The sequence below is a fragment of the Eretmochelys imbricata genome, chromosome 1 (assembly GCF_965152235.1).
Source record: "Eretmochelys imbricata isolate rEreImb1 chromosome 1, rEreImb1.hap1, whole genome shotgun sequence".
Lineage (NCBI taxonomy): Eukaryota > Metazoa > Chordata > Testudines > Cheloniidae > Eretmochelys > Eretmochelys imbricata.
Window position 1 is genome coordinate 287,295,954 of NC_135572.1, and position 16,521 is coordinate 287,312,474.

Genomic DNA, 16,521 nt, shown 5'->3' on the forward strand with positions numbered 1-16,521 from the left:
AAAAAGTAAACAATAAATTGTTTTCAGTACATCAGAGGCAGGAAGCCTGCGAAACAATCAGTGGGGCCATTGGTTGAGCAAGATGCTAAAGGAGAACTCAAGGAAGACAAGGCTATAGCAGAGAAGCTAAATGAATACTTTGCATCGGTCTTCACTGTAAAAGATATTAGGGAGATACCACACCCGAACCATTCTGTTTAGATTATAGATCTGAGGAACTGTCCCAGACTGAGGTGTCAATCGGAGTTTTTGGTACAAATGGATAAATTAAACAGTAATAAGTTACAGGACCAGATGATATTCACTTAGGAGTTCTGAAGGAATGCAAATATGAAATTGCAGAACTACTAATTGTGGTATGTAACCTATTGCTTAAATCAGCCTCTGTACAAGATAGCAAACAAAATGCCAAATTTTTTAAAAAGGCTCAAGAAGCAATCCCAGGCTCGTAAGCCTAATTTCAGTTCCAGGCAAACTGGCTGAAACTGTACTAAAGAACAGAATTACCAGACACACAGATAAACACAACACTTTGCAGGAGAGTCAAAAGGAATTATTTTGGAAGGGTTACTCTAAACTTACTCAGAATTTACACCCCATATCTGAGACCAGAATCAAAGCCCAAGATACTAAACTTTGCAGTGAATGTTTACAGCAGCTGATGATCTGGTCCTGAATAAATAAAAGGAGTACTTGTGGCACCTTAGAGACGAACAAATTTATTTGAGCATAAGCTTTCGTGAGCTACAGCTCACTTCATCGGATGCATTCAATGGAAAATACAGTGGGGAGAGTTATATACATAAAGAACATGAAACAATGGGTGTTACCATACACACTGTAAGGTGAGTGATCACTTAAGGTGAGCTATTACCAGCAGGAGAGTCCGAGGGGGGGGAGGGGAGTGGAGGGGTGGGGGGGAACCTTTTGTCGTGATAATCAAGGTGGGCCATTTCCAGCAGTTGACAGGAACGTCTGAGGAACAGTGAGGGGTGTGGGGGGGTGGGGAATAAACCTGGGGAAATAGTTTTACTTTGTGTAATGACCCATCCACTCCCAGTCTCTATTCAAGCCTAAGTTAATTGTATCCAGTTTGCAAATTAATTCCAATTCAGCAGTCTCTCGTTGGAGTCTGTTTCTGAAGTTTTTTTGTTGAAGAATTGCAACTTTTAGGTCTGTAATCGAGTGACCAAAGAGATTGAAGTGTTCTCCAACTGGTTTTTGAATGTTATAATTCTTGACGTCTGATTTGTGTCCATTTATTCTTTTACGTAGATACTGTCCAGTTTGACCAATGTACATGGCAGAGGGGCATTGCTGGCACATGATGGCATATATCACATTGGTAGATGTGCAGGTGAACGAGCCTCTGATAGTGTGGCTGATGTGATTAGGCCCTATGATGGCATCCCCTGAATAGATTGTTTCTTGACTTTAGCAAAGCTTTTGACACGGTCTCCCACAGTATTCTTGTCAGCAAGTTAAGGAAGTATGGGCTGGATGAATGCACTATAAGGTGGGTAGAAAGCTGGCTAGATTGTCGGGCTCAACGGGTAGTGATCAATGTCTAGTTGGCAGCCGGTATCAAGTGGAGTGCCCCAAGGGTCGGTCCTGGGGCCGGTTTTGTTCAATATCTTCATAAATGATCTGGAGGATGGTGTGGATTGCACTCTCAGCAAATTTGCGGATGATACTAAACTGGGAGGAGTGGTAGATACGCTGGAGGGGAGGGATAGGATACAGAAGGACCTAGACAAATTGGAGGATTGGGCCAAAAGAAATCTGATGAGGTTCAATAAGGATAAGTGCAGGGTCCTGCACTTAGGATGGAAGAATCCAATGCACCGCTACAGACTAGGGACCGAATGGCTAGGCAGCAGTTCTGCGGAAAAGGACCTAGGGGTGACAGTGGACGAGAAGCTGGATATGAGTCAGCAGTGTGCCCTTGTTGCCAAGAAGGCCAATGGCATTTTGGGATGTATAAGTAGGGGCATAGCGAGCAGATCGAGGGACGTGATCGTTCCCCTCTATTCGACATTGGTGAGGCCTCATCTGGAGTACTGTGTCCAGTTTTGGGCCCCACAGTACAAGAAGGATGTGGATAAATTGGAGAGAGTCCAGCGAAGGGCAACAAAGATGATTAGGGGTCTAGAACACATGACTTATGAGGAGAGGGAGCTGGGATTGTTTAGCCTGCAGAAGAGAAGAATGAGGGGGGATTTGATAGCTGCTTTCAACTACCTGAAAGGGGGTTCCAAAGAGGATGGCTCTAGACTGTTCTCAATGGTAGCAGATGACAGAAAGAGGAGTAATGGTCTCAAGTTGCAGTGGGGGAGGTTTAGATTGGATATTAGGAAAAACTTTTTCACTAAGAGGGTGGTGAAGCACTGGAATGCGTTACCTAGGGAGGTGGTAGAATCTCCTTCCTTAGAGGTTTTTAAGGTCAGGCTTGACAAAGCCCTGGCTGGGATGATTTAACTGGGAATTGGTCCTGCTTCGAGCAGGGGGTTGGACTAGATGACCTTCAGGGGTCCCTTCCAACCCTGATATTCTATGATTCTATGTGGACACAGTTGGCAATGGGCTTTGTTGCAAAGATAGGTTCCTGGGTTAGTGGTTCTGTGGTGTGGTGTGTGGTTGCTGGTGTACCTTCTACATAGCAACAGGTTCAATAAGATATATATTTTTATGGGAGTCTTAAGAAGGACAGAGATACTTATATTCTATTTATTTTAAAATATACAGATTCTCACTCTTAATTTGATTTACCTAATCAATGACCAGATTCTGCCGCCCTTATTCACAGTGAATGGTATCTTAAATCACTTATTGTCCTATTGATTACCTGTGAATACTACTCAGAGAGAGCAAGGATAGGAGAATCGGGCCATAAATGATTTTGGTCATTTGTAATTTTGTTTCTAGGTAACTGGATGTTTTTGTTTAACTTTGTTTTGATTATGGTATGGGGCTTGTTTAATACTGTATAGATAAATGGCATTCTTTATGTTATATTTAGCTTTATTCTCTCTATATATTAAGATTGTTTGTATTAATTTCTATTTTGAGACCTGATTCTTTAGCTTTAGTAAGGCCTAAACTGCAAATCAGTAGGAATGTTGGATAAGTAGGGGATGCTGGATCAGGTCTCTTATCATATATTTTATCTGAACCAAAAAAATATGGTTGTAAATTGACTGTATGTTACAAATCCCTGTAATAAGTTAACATATAAATAAGAAACAGATTTTGAACCTTTTCTCATGTTGGAAAGCACTTACTCATGATCAACTTCAATGGATTTCAGTGGGACTCCATGTGTAAGTGCTCACTAACATGAGTAAGGGTTCTAAAATGTGGCCCTAAATGTTTCTAATATGCACATTAGTGTATTCATAGCTTAAAAGCTAAGTGTGAGCTCCTAAATGATTTATACATGCATTATCTATCCAATATTATGCTTTAAGACAAAGACGTAATAATCATTAAACATTATTTTGAATGTTTGGAATACAAAATATTACTAAAATGCTTCTTTGTTCTACGCTTCTATTGCCACTGTACAGAAATGAGACTAGTAGCTCACAAAAGCTTATGCTCAAATAAATGTTAGTCTCTAAGGTGCCACAAGTACTCCTTTTCTTTTTGCGAATACAGACTAACACGGCTGCTACTCTGAAACCTGTCATTATGCAAGGCACTGAATTTAGCCGTATGGAGTGGAAATCTATCAACTTCATGAGGAATGCATCCGATGAAGTGAGCTGTAGTTCATGAAAGCTTATGCTCAAATAAATTTGTTAGTCTCTAAGGTGCCACAAGTACTCCTTTTCTTTATGTACAGTATGTGATTGCAGGGAATGGTTGCTTTATGTCTAGAGCAGTGGTTCTCAAACCTTTTTTTTCGCGGACCACTTGAAAATTACTGAGGCTCTTGGCAGACCACTTAATGATCTTTCCAAATGTTGTTTGTATTGTTAGCTAACTATTGTAAAGCGCTTTGGATAAAAGCGCAATATAAAAAAAACCCTTAATAATTAACTTTTGTTCTACAAATAAAACACAACTCATATTTTAATATCAGTAGTCTTACCTTTCTAATGAGATGGATGTGCCCCCTCTCCCCTGCCACAGCAGGCACAGAGCTGAGGCTGGGAAGGAGGGCCGTCTTTCCCCGGCAGCCACAACCGTGGAGCTGGGGAAAGTCACCTCCTTCTCTGGCCGCATATCCCAAATTCCCCCCACCCCCTCTTCTCACCCCACCACCTCCCCTTACATGTGCGTCTTCTCCAGGGTCCAGGCACCTAATTAGTGGAGCCATGCCTGCATGGCTCCACTAATTAGGTGGGTGGCCTTTCATTCTGCAATGTGCAGCCACCCAGTTGCGCGCCTTAGAGAGAACTATCCGCGGACCCTCTGAATGGAGCTTGCAGACCACAGTTTGAGAACCTCTGGTGTGAAGAGACTGCTTGATGTCTGTGTGAAAGCAAGGACAAACTCCAGGATGGGAGCACAGAAAACTGCACAGGATAGAGCTGCATTAGGTCACCTTTTAAGGTATGAATTTTTGACATTTGCTATTTTTTTTTCCAGGAGAAAGTCTTCAAAATGGTATTTTAGGCCATTCCACATAATGTAACACTCAGTTTCAATGTTAAAGGGGCTTTCAAGGAGTTCTTATTGGCCCAAGAAACTATAAACGTGTTGTCAAGAAATAATTATTGTCGTATATTTCAGTATGATTAAAGCAATTTAATTAGTGACTCTAATGTTTAGGTAAGCTGCAAGCCTGCCAGAAAGAAAAATCTATTCAGAACACTGAATAACAAGAAAGTTGAAGACAGAATGTCAGAATCTCATTAACATTTAAGATGATGCTGTTTGTAAAGCCACTGAATAACTATTTGATTCTGATATGTATTGAAGTGCCATTTCATCTGTTTTTGTTTCTGAGCTAGTTCATGCAATCCTCTCACCTCCGATAATTTAGGGCTAGATTGTAATTGTACAGTCTGCTCTGAGTAAAGAGCAATGAGTAGCTGCACTGCCCCAGGAATAAACCAAGGAGGGAATTGTGACTCTTGTATAACTCCACGTGAAGACAAATCCTTGAGAGCTACAATTCTCTCTGGTTTCCCCCTTTGCTCCAGGGGAAAGTAAACTGCTACTGGTTTATTCAGTATCAGATTATGTCCGCTTTCGCACTAGTTTAGCTGTGATGGTCTGTAAGCTGGCCCAGGCAGAGGCAAGGCTCTGTCATTTCCCAGCTCTGCCCACCCACCTGAATGGAGTGGGAAGTAGCAATCTTACAGAGGCTGCTCTACGCTTGTCACATAACCCACATAAGGGAATAACAGAGCACATTATGTCCCCTTACTCCATTTCACAGGCATATTGGGCAAGTCACAATTTGCCCATAAATAAGAAGAAAACACAAAATTAATATAGCACTTTAAATACATCAGCAAGAAATATGTAAGAAAGATTTGGCTACTTTTTATAGTTGGTAGATTAATTTATTTGTATTGCAAAGGAGATGAATGCAGATTAATTTTATGTATCAAGCCATTTAAATGTCCTTACTCAGATAAGATTGCCTTTCTTGTTGAACAGCATGTTGACAAATGGTTTCCATACAGAAGCATCTTCACTTTCAAGAAAATCTCCATCATTCTCAGTTGAAGTCACTTTAAAAAAAGTGGCAACACATTTTATTTCATTGTAAAGTTATAGTTATCTTGTATTTGTCCATTTATTAGACCAATCCTACTCAAACTGAAGTCAGTGGCAGAACTCTTGCTAATGTCAACAGGAGCAGGATAGGCTTGAAATTTATTTCATGTAAAGTTAACTGTTTTACACTGTTATAAATTTTCTGGACTTTAAAAGAAACAGCGTAAGAATGAAACCACCATAGGCACAAATCAAAAGTCAGATTCTGCTACATTTATGATGAGTAGTACTTTCCTTCACATATAGTCCCTCTGAAATCAATTAGATTACTCAAGGAGTAAGATACTACTACTCAGCATGATTAGGAGAATGCAGAATTTGGTGGAATTGTTTCCTTTCTGCTATTGGAGTTATGCATTGTCTAAAATGAAAAGTAAAATTGATGTTTATATATGTTCAAACGCCACAATATTTTAAAATTCCAACTTTAAAGTTGTGAGTGCATATTTAAAGATATTAAACACTAAGATCAAAGATCCAAACTCAGGTCTTGATGTTGATGAGCTCAGCAGTGCAGATTTAAGAGTTTTAAAATGATGTGTCCAGGGTTACAAAAAGATTAACTGGAAGAGCCAGAAATAGTACCTAGGCCTCCTAATCTATAGTCATCTGCTCTACTCAATAGGTCACAATCCCAATTAAATAATTAAAAGAACACTAATATAATTTAATTAAGCACATTGTAGGACTTGTATAGCACTAGTATTAGGGTTTTTGTGGGCTCATGGGTTTCTTCATGCTGTTACTGTACTCCCTGAATGTGTGTTAATATGTGAATTTAAATTTATTTTGATAACTGCAGAGAATGAGGGAGTTATCTGTATTATTTTGTATAAATATTGTTGCACCTCAGTTTACCTGCTTGATATTACTCTGCCTGTCTGCATAGAGTTACATCTAAGGAGGCTGCTAGGGGAAAACAAACAGGAAATGAAAAAGTGTCAGAGATAACGTAACTCCAATGAGAACAGGGACCATAAAGGACGAGCAGGGCAGCTATTAATTTGGAAATACCCATCTGCCTGGATCCAACTAGGTGAGCAGGTCTGTTTTGCCCAGGCCTAAGCCTAATATCAAAGGGACACTAAACTGTTCAAGGTCCCTGCACAGGAGGAAGAGGGTGAGTGGACAGCAGAGGCTGGAAGTAAGTCTGCCAGGTGCTGTCAGTCTCTCCCAGGCCAGGAGTAGGGGTGTCTGGGCTGAATGAAACTTTTCTAAAATTTGCAAGGAAAGAATCATGCTTAGGTAAGACCCAGCTTATAGGACTTTCATTGTTTTATCCTTTTTCTCTGTTTATATGCCTTTGGGTGAATAAATAACTGTTTTGCAGAAGCTGTTTTTGAGTCACTTTAATCAGCCACTGGTCACAGGCTCCTGGAAGAAAAGGATTTACAGGTGCCAAACACTGTTGGGCCTGTCACGTTATCACCGTTGCTAATCAGGGGGGCTGTGGCCCAGACACTCATTCTAAGAGTGGTAGGACTACATGGTACCACCTAGAGAGGGATGAAATTAGTGAAACTGGTCACCAAAGCGTATGTATTAGAGACAGATTAAAAGGGGTCTGAAGTGCAGCTGACAGCTCATGCCAAAGGGGAAACATTATTATTCATTTTTTTGGTGGTGTTGTTGTCATCTAGGTTGGTACATGGGTAAGATGTGCACGTATTATAAGTGTGTGGTTATATGTTCAGATGACTCATGAAAACCAGAGCTTACCGGCTGAGTGGATAGCATGGCAGGCTCATGGATGCCCTGAATCCAAATTTTGCTCAGGTCAGTGCCTCACTGAGATTTTAACTTAGTTAGATTTTAACTTTGATTTGAAAGAAAGATGACTTTTTTATGTACCAAGAAATATATTTAAACAAATAAATATGCTTAGTAGTAGCAGGAGGGTAGAAGATATTTAAATGTTGAGCCTATCAGTTATCCTTTACTATTCTTACATTCATATTGTGAAAGGAATAACTGGAACAGGAGCTGGCTTTCATTTTCTTTTGTGCAAGGTGATCTCCTGCAGCCAGGGAAATGCTTGTCTCAGCTGCAATATGAATGCAACACATAGGGAACATCTTGCACACACTACCAGGGAACATTTTCACTCTCCCCTCACCCTCTCCCTGCCCCCAGCGTCTAAATTTTTTTTGCCAGTTCAATAGTACATTTCTTGACTCAAGATACAGAAGGAGTAAAAAAGGAACACAAAAGCACACTGAAGAAATTCTGACCAGAAAAGGATAAAAGCAACTGTAAGTCCTTAGACTCCCTGCAGGTTTGGAAGACATCAAATGCCAAAGATAATCCATAAAAGTGCCTAAGAACACTCCACCCAAAAAGAGATTGCGATCAAGCAATCTGAACACATTAGCTAACAAGATTCCTACACCTATCCTTCTCCACATGCAGCATTTACAGGATTGCAGAGAAATTGAATAAAAATATTGGCACTTTGTCAGTGATATATGGTTTTGTTTTGCTCTTATTGAAGTCACTGCAAAATTTTCACTGGCTTCAAAGAAAACAAGAATGGGCACATAACATCCATTTTATAATTAAGCATATAGCCTCACATTTCCTGGGACCAACGCAGCTTCAAGAACACTGCAAATAAAACATGTGATGTCACATTTGTTCATCAGAACAACTATTATTAGCTGGCACTGTGAGTAGGCTAACTGCCATTTTAACAGATGGGCATGAATAAAGACATGCCAGAGAGCCTGTATGTGAATCAATTTTAAGTATTAGTTTGCATTCCCATCCAGGAATATCAAAATGGTAATCTGTGTAGAGCTCACATATGAAATTGAGAAAATATGCTGTTGCTTCTCTGATTCAGAGCTGGATAATTTATAAATATGTGCCTCTGTTATTATTGTATGAGTTGGTTTTAACGACTCAGCATTACATAGCATTAAAAAGTAACCCCCCACCTCAAGCAATGTGGGTTATTGTGGATCCCGTGTTTCTAAGGGACAAAGTCAACTCAGATATCATAGTTCTGTCTGAAAATGTTGTACCCATGTTATTACCAGGATACTCCTAAGATATTATAGGAAAAAAGTCTCAGTTTTTTCAGTTTATTTGCCTTATATCTTAGACAGCACTTTGTGTATACCATTTCCCTCTTTCCCCAGTATGGGGGGTTTATTAGTTCCCTTGAAGTGTATGGGTCCCTTCCCACCCCACAAAACACTGAGAGTGGGGGGCATTTTAAAAAATAGGGCAATATGATTGTAAAACAAAAGGAAAAAATATCAGCATATGGTGGATGCATCATATTACTGATATCCACTTGAGCATATCATTTTCCTGGGGATTAGAGACCTGTCATCCCTTCTTTTCCCAACTTTCCTTTTAATATGCATGATCTTTGGCAGAAAACCGGGTGCATTTAATTTCAGAATTTAGTGGAGAACTTTACATGAGAATATAGATTATATGAGCAGATTTATATCAATAGCTCTGTGTGGGAAACGTAGCGATGCAGCACTCTGGTCACTGCAACTACCGTAGTTGCTCTGAAGTAGCCCTATTAGAAACAGCTGTGCTTAACTGTTGGATTGGGGTGGGCTGTGGCGAGCCCAACAGACTAATGAGCCCATTAGCCAAGAGGTAGAAAAGGCACAGGGAGGACATCCTCAAGGGGAAGAGAAAGATTGCCAGAGCCATAGAGAGGAGCACTATGCTGAAACTTCCAGTTACCCACTGAGGCAGCTACTGATTATATTATTTGTTAAGCACCAACAATGTGCCAAGTGCTGTTCAAAATGTAAACAAAGACAATCCCTTGCCTGAGAAGCTTGGGGAAAAAAGTGTTTCTGCAACCCAAAAAGCATACAGTTTGAATATTTTGGCTGGTGGAAAAGCCTCATCTGTAACATGGAAGCCTGTTGTCATAACCCACAGGCCTTGAATCTAGGTCTGCAGGAGCTGCCATGCTCCAACCCACCACTTAGCAGCCTGCTGACAACTGCTTACCCAGAACCCATAAAGTCCAGTTCCACTCTGAGGCTCCACCCCAAGGTCCTATTGGTGGAATCCCAGAGCAGCCAGTTGGCCCATTAGGCATACTTTAGCCAGCAGCAAGACCAGTAAGCTGTCTGAACAACTGGGATCAATCTTGCTCCAGACTGTGTGCCTTTTGCGTCCTGCTTCTGTGGCTTGACTCCTGGTTTCTGATCTCCACTTTGACCACCTGGTATCCTGACACAGGCTGCTTCTTGTTACTGACTTGTGGTTCTGATCTGAAGTTTGTCTTCTGCTTCTGGTCTCCTGGTAGCCTGACCCAGCTGACTCCCACCTCCTGTCTTGTTGTTTGGCGGCTCACGACCTGGCCATACCACCTGCATTTAATTAGCTTCAAACAAAGCCCTAGAATTGCAAAAAAAGTGTTTAACAAAACCAAACACATTGATAAATCATTTTTTATGTTCCATTTGATATGGTAAAAAAATAATTGCCTGCCATTGCACAAACTAAAAGCATACTATACAAACTTACTCACCAGTCATGCAAATGCTTATATGATTACCTTTATACATCAATAGTCCTACTGAGTTCAATTACATGACTCGTGTGTAAGGTTATTCACCTGCCCGTTTTCAGGATCAGGGCTGCTGACAGTGAAATGTAAGAATAGGGGGCTACTGCTATCTAATCATTTCCTTTTAGATGTCCTCTTAAAATGGTTTGATTTGGGAGCATTTCCAAATGAAGCATTCTGCTGCCAGTCACAAGTTTTCCTGCCAAAAGTTCATTTTTTCTTTTCCTTAACAATTATTAAATGTTATTAACTATTCTCACAAGTCACTGGTTTTCATTTATATTACCCAACTCTTGTTCTCACACATGGTCTTTACAGCAACCTTAACAATGTTAAGGAAGAAAATTTTTCCTAATTAATGGACTGGGTGACAGTCCACTGTGCCAATCTGTTAATATAACAGATTATGAGGTCACTATTAAGACTTTGTGTGAGAGTGCAAATTGGGGTATGTATTTCTTTTCAATATCTATTGAAGATTGTGTGTGTGTTACTGATAGTGTGTGGGAGATGTGAAGGTGGCAATGAATGCTGGACACTTTCACTTTATTTCCATATTTGTAAGATTCTGGGCTGGTGAGATATATCTTGGTACAAGTTTAACTGTAACTAAACAATTTTTTTTATTAACTCTTAATTACCTATTATCTCATATTCCTGCTGCTTTATATTTTCTGGTCTCTTTGTAGTATTGCTGTGTGATCAGACACAATTATACACTTAATCCAATCTATATATCAACTACATAAACTGTCTTTGGCCTCTCCCTAATAGTACTGTGCATATAGACACACACAAAGATTTTCAAGAATAACTAATGATTTTGGATGCTCAACTTGAGGCACCTCAAGGTGGCCTGGTTTTCAGAAAATGCTCCTCCTCTACCCTCCAAAAACCAGGTTCCAGGGAGGTTATGGGAGGGAGGGGAGGAGCTGATCGGCAGGGCTGCTGGCGGGCGGGAGGCGCTGGGGGCGGGGGGGAAGGAGGAAAGCTTGGCTGCTGGTGGGTGCTAAATTGGGCACTCAAAAATTGAGGCACTTATAATCATTTGTCATGTTTGATAACCTTGGGGATTTACACATATATATTTATGCCCTGCAGTTATTCAATTACCCCACCTTATTCTGTGATCTTATTGGTTTACACAAGCTAAGCAGAAGTAGGACCTGTCAAGTTAAAATTCCTTTTCAAAGGGTGAACAGAACCCTTAAGGTAGGACTTAAATGGTGCATAGGTCTTGTGTTGCAGCAACCTCTGCACGGGGTTGAATTTCACCAGCTGTACTTGTGTGGTAGATTACAAAAAAGCACATGATTGCTGTAGCAATTATTGATGCTGCAGGAAATGGCATATCTCCAAGTGAGTGAGTACTGAACCAATTCCCCAGCCTAGGGTCTGATCTCCACTCGGCTATACCATCAAACTGATATGCTAGAGAAGAGAATAAAGCCCACTGGGCTAAGGGCATTTTGCTGCTAAAGTTAGTGTTCTGTATGAGATACAAAACCAAGATCATAATCACTGCTGGTCATTAGCCCCCAAGCTTCCAACCTGGCCCTGCTTCTCCCTGCCCCCTCCAATCCCTGCTCTGCCTCTTCCTCCCCTTCCCTCCCAGTGCCTCCTGTATGCCACGGAACAGCCGATCCGCGGCGGGCAGGAGGTGATGGGAGGGAGGGAGAGGGAGGAATTGATCAGTGGGGTTGCTGGCAGGGGTGCGGGGAGGAAGGAGGGGAGTTTGGCTGCCGGTGGGTGCTAAGCACCCACTAATTATTGTCCCTGGGTGCTTGCTGGAGCACCCACAGAGTCAGTGCCTATGACCTAGACCGTGGCACCTTTTTGTTTGTTAACCCTGGTATCCTGGCCAAATTCAAATTTAGATTTTGATATTATTTGTGAAGCACTCTGAAGATGCAAAAGACCATAGTTTAGCATTATTATTATTAAATGTTAAATGTTCTAAAATGCTGTGTAGTTTTGCTGTACACTGAGGCTACATCTAAACCATGACCTAGGGGTGTGATCCCCTGCTCATGTACACATACTTGTGCTAGCTCTCATTAAGCTAGCACAAGTATAAATAGCAGTGTAGCCGTGGTAGCAGGAGTGCTGAGCGCATACTCACTGATTTCAGGTGGGTTTATACTCGGCACGGCACAGGCCAGCCATACCTCTGCTACCTGTACTACTGTGGCTACGCTATTATTTATATTCATGTTAGCTTGATGAGCGCTAGTGCCTGGGTAGATGAGCAGGGATATCACACCCTTAGCTCATAGTGTAGATATAACCTTAAAGAATGCCTTTGCTGCAAAGTTAGTTTGGGTGACTGGCTCCCAGGTCTGAGCACTCAGGTTTGCCTAGCCTGAGTGTGGACAGCCATACTGCAAAGCTGGACAGCCATACTGGAAAGCCATACACACATTCAAGTTCATGTACTCACTGGTGCTCCAGTCCCTGGGGTGTTTTGCTAGGACTTCTGGGAGCATGTTCCTTCATTCTTTGTCCTGCAGTAAACTGAGTATGATTTTTCCCCATGAACTGTGAGAAAACTTGCCTGTCCTTGGCATTTAAGGATTATCAGCACAGGCGTGATTTAGCATGCATCCTCACTGTAAAGTGGGTGCGTTACTGGCGCAAGTGAAAGCAGACCCTAGGCTCTAACTTACACCCACGGCTGTGTCAGCTAGCTCAGGTTGAAAGCTCCACTAAACTCTGTGAAAGGCGAGGTGTGTGCATGTGTGAATTAGAGGGGGCTGGAGGCGCAACGCCTGTGTAAGAGCCTGGGCTAACTTTGCAGTGAGAACATACCCGTTAACAGCTCATAGAGTAGAATGCATTTCAGTGGTCAGGGCATTTAGAGTCTGCATCTACAAGTTATTGAGCAGTCTGGCCTGATCTCGGAAAGCACTTTAACATGTGAGTAGTCTCGGAGATGATGGGACTGACTTACGTGGATGAAGCATGTGCTTGAGTGCTTTGCTGGATTGAGCCAGAACGGTCAGCACTTTGCAGGATTGAGTCCACTCTTCCAAACATTTACTATAGAACATGTGATAGTTTGCAAAAATTTCTGTGTAAAACGTATGATTTTATGGAACTGCTGTACCACTGAATGCCTCAGTGTATAGTGAATTAGCTATTTGCTCACAGGGTTTATGTCATGTAGCTCCCAACCAAGTCTATACAGGTGAACAAGAAATCATTAACCTGAATGGCCTTCCATTCAGGTTGGAAGCAACCTAGAACAATGAGATGGATGCAAGTTGTCTGCAGAGTTTGGTGTTGGCACAATGGAAAACCCACAGCAGAAGCAAAGAAACAAGGTGTTAGAATAGCTTTTAAAAACACAGGCTCTGAGTGATTCAGGAACCACAAAGGGACATACGCTGAGTTGGGGAACCTTTTGAGCACCAGACCTGAACCAGCTAATGGGAGCTTGCTGCAGGAGTCAAAAGAGACTCCCTGATCAGGAAGACAAAATGGAGCTAGAGGAGTGGGATCCAGGAGACCTGGGACCCCTGAAAGCACTGATCAAAACCCAAAGAAGAATGCTCAGGAGTGGTGAGGACTCTGAGCCGGGAATTGCAAGCAGGTGTTTATTTTGCCTAGAATTTTGTATCTCTTCTGATTTGTCTTTGAGTAAAGTGGTTTAGGAATTCCTCTGTAAAGTCTGTTTGTTACTTGTTTCAAACCTATAAACCAGTGTACCTTTGAGGATGGAGCTTGGGAAGAATGCTCTTAAGTTAGGCGGGAGGGTTCTGCATTGGTCTTGGGACCTAGGGCAGCTGGCCCATAGGATCATATTCCACAGAAGTGGCATAAGACAGAAAATCAGTGCCCTAGAGGCCAGGACCAGAGACTGGCTGGAGCCTGCCCAAATGCAAGAGAGTTTAGAAGCACACAGATCCAGCATGCAGGTCCAAACCCAGTAGGCTGGTGAGTGTCTGCACAGGGGAACTCAATCAGGACTCTGACAGAGAAAATATGGTTACTCATGTTAGTAAAAACCACTATGAAGACTGACTGTAAAGTGCTTTGGGGATTAAAGGTACTATATAAATTATCCACAAAGGATAATTTAAAGGGTCACACTTTTAATCGCAGGTGCCTAAAATGTGCTTATGGACACTTATGCATATGGTGTCCATATACGCTTAAGTTATATCTGCAAATTGTGTTCATGCCCTAGGCGGCCTCTCTCAGTCCCCGGCCCCCAGGCCAGGTGTAGCGAGCAGATGGGGGACATCGATCGAGGAAGGGCCGGGCCCTCTGCGCCCACCCGTTCTAGTCTGCGAGCTGGACCCCCCCTTGCCGTGCGCTGGTGTAGGATACTGCCCCGCGTAGTAATGTGCTACTTCTGGTGTACTGAGCATGCTCAGTTCATCTGCTGAAGCCACTGCGCTTCATCCTGCCCTTATTACCTATAAGATTCTGCGGACTGCTTTTGACAGGGATTAAAAAGTGGCAAAGGGGACGAATCGGAGCAGGGGGTTGGCCAGGGTCTGAGCAGGGGGTGGAAATTTACTGGTCAGGGGGGTCAAGCAGCTGGAGGCAGCATTAGGAGAGGGGCTAAATGGCAAAATCAGGGATGAGGGGGGAGGAGGAGGAGTTAAGCCCAGGAGTGAGGCCCTGGCAGAGGGTTTCAGAGGGCAAAACGCAGCACAGGCAGGGGCAGAGGGGATAGCAGTTAGCTCAGTGGGATTGAGACACCAGTGTTTGCAAAAATGGTGGGGGGGAAAAGGGGCTTTTTTATTTTCCCCTCTCACAGAGAGCACCTCTCAGCACGGGCTTACCAGGGCTGGGTTCTTAAAGGTACAGGCACAGGGCTGAGTTCTTAAAGGCACAGGCACCCCAATCCTAGTTAAAAGAAAAGGAGTACTTGTGGCACCTTAGAGACTAACCAATTTATTTGAGCATAAGCTTTCGTGAGCTACAGCTCACTTCATCGGATGCATACTGTGGAAAGTATAGAAGATCTTTTTATACACACAAAGCATGAAAAAATGGGTGTTTACCACTACAGAAGGTTTTCTCTCCCCCCACCCCACTCTCCTGCTGGTAATAGCTTATCTAAAGTGATCAATCTCCTTACATCCAATCCTACTTAATTCAGCTCCTCTTTTCTGATCTAACCTACTGAGGCTATGTCTACACTACAAAGTTCAAAGCGCTGCCGCGGGTGCCAGTGCTCCTGGTAATCCACCTCGACGAGGGGATTAACTCCGAGCACTGGGAGCCAAGCCTGTCTACACTAGCGCTTTAAAGTGCTCAAACTTGCTGCGCTCAGGTATGTGTATGTGTGATTTTTCACACCCCTAAACCAGCAAGTTAGAGCGCTTTAACTTGCCAGTGTAGATAATCCCTAAGATTTAATTCAGTGAAACATTTTACATATATCCCCTCGGAAACAAAGAATCCCTTATCACTGTATCTGAATGTATAGAGCAGTGGTTCTCAAAGCCGGACCGCTACTTGTTCAGGGAAAGCCAGCACACCCATTGGCCTGGAGCGGCAAACCACGGCCAGTGGGGGCTGCAATCAGATGAACCTGCGGATGCGGCAGGTAAACAAACCGGTCCGGCGCGCCAGAGGCTTTCCCTGAACAAGCGGCGGACCGGCTTTGAGAACCACTGGTATAGAGTCTCCGAGCAGTTTCCCAGGTTGTCTGATCTGCTGGGATTCCCTGAATTCCGTGAAATTTTAATTCTAATTTTTTCTTTTCATTTTTAGAGCAGATGTTTATTCTGTTGGATCATCTGACTTCCACTCTGACTGAATTTCTGGCCTATTGTCAAAACTTTGTTTTGAGTCAATCCACCAATGGGGATTGCATTTTTGTAACTGTTATTTTGCCTCTCAGTCTAGCCCTTAGTGTTTTTCTGTCTGCCATTGTGTACAACTTGATTCTTAAATATTCAATAAAGGCAGTATACTATCTCCTATAATGTCTTTCTCCCTGGAAAAAAAATCTATTGTAATTTTTGCAGAAAATTAGAACTGCTATCGTGGGTCAGACCAATAGTCCGCCTAATCTAGTATCCTGTCTTGTGACAGTGGCCAATGTCAGGTGCTTCTAAGGGAATGATCAGACCAGGTAATGACACATTGAACCATCCCATTGTCCACTCCCAGCATCTGACAGTCAAAGGACGGTTTAAGGACATGCAGAGCATGGGCCTGCATCCCTTGATTATCTTGGCTAATAGCCAATGTACTTATCCTGAGGGACTGATCTAATT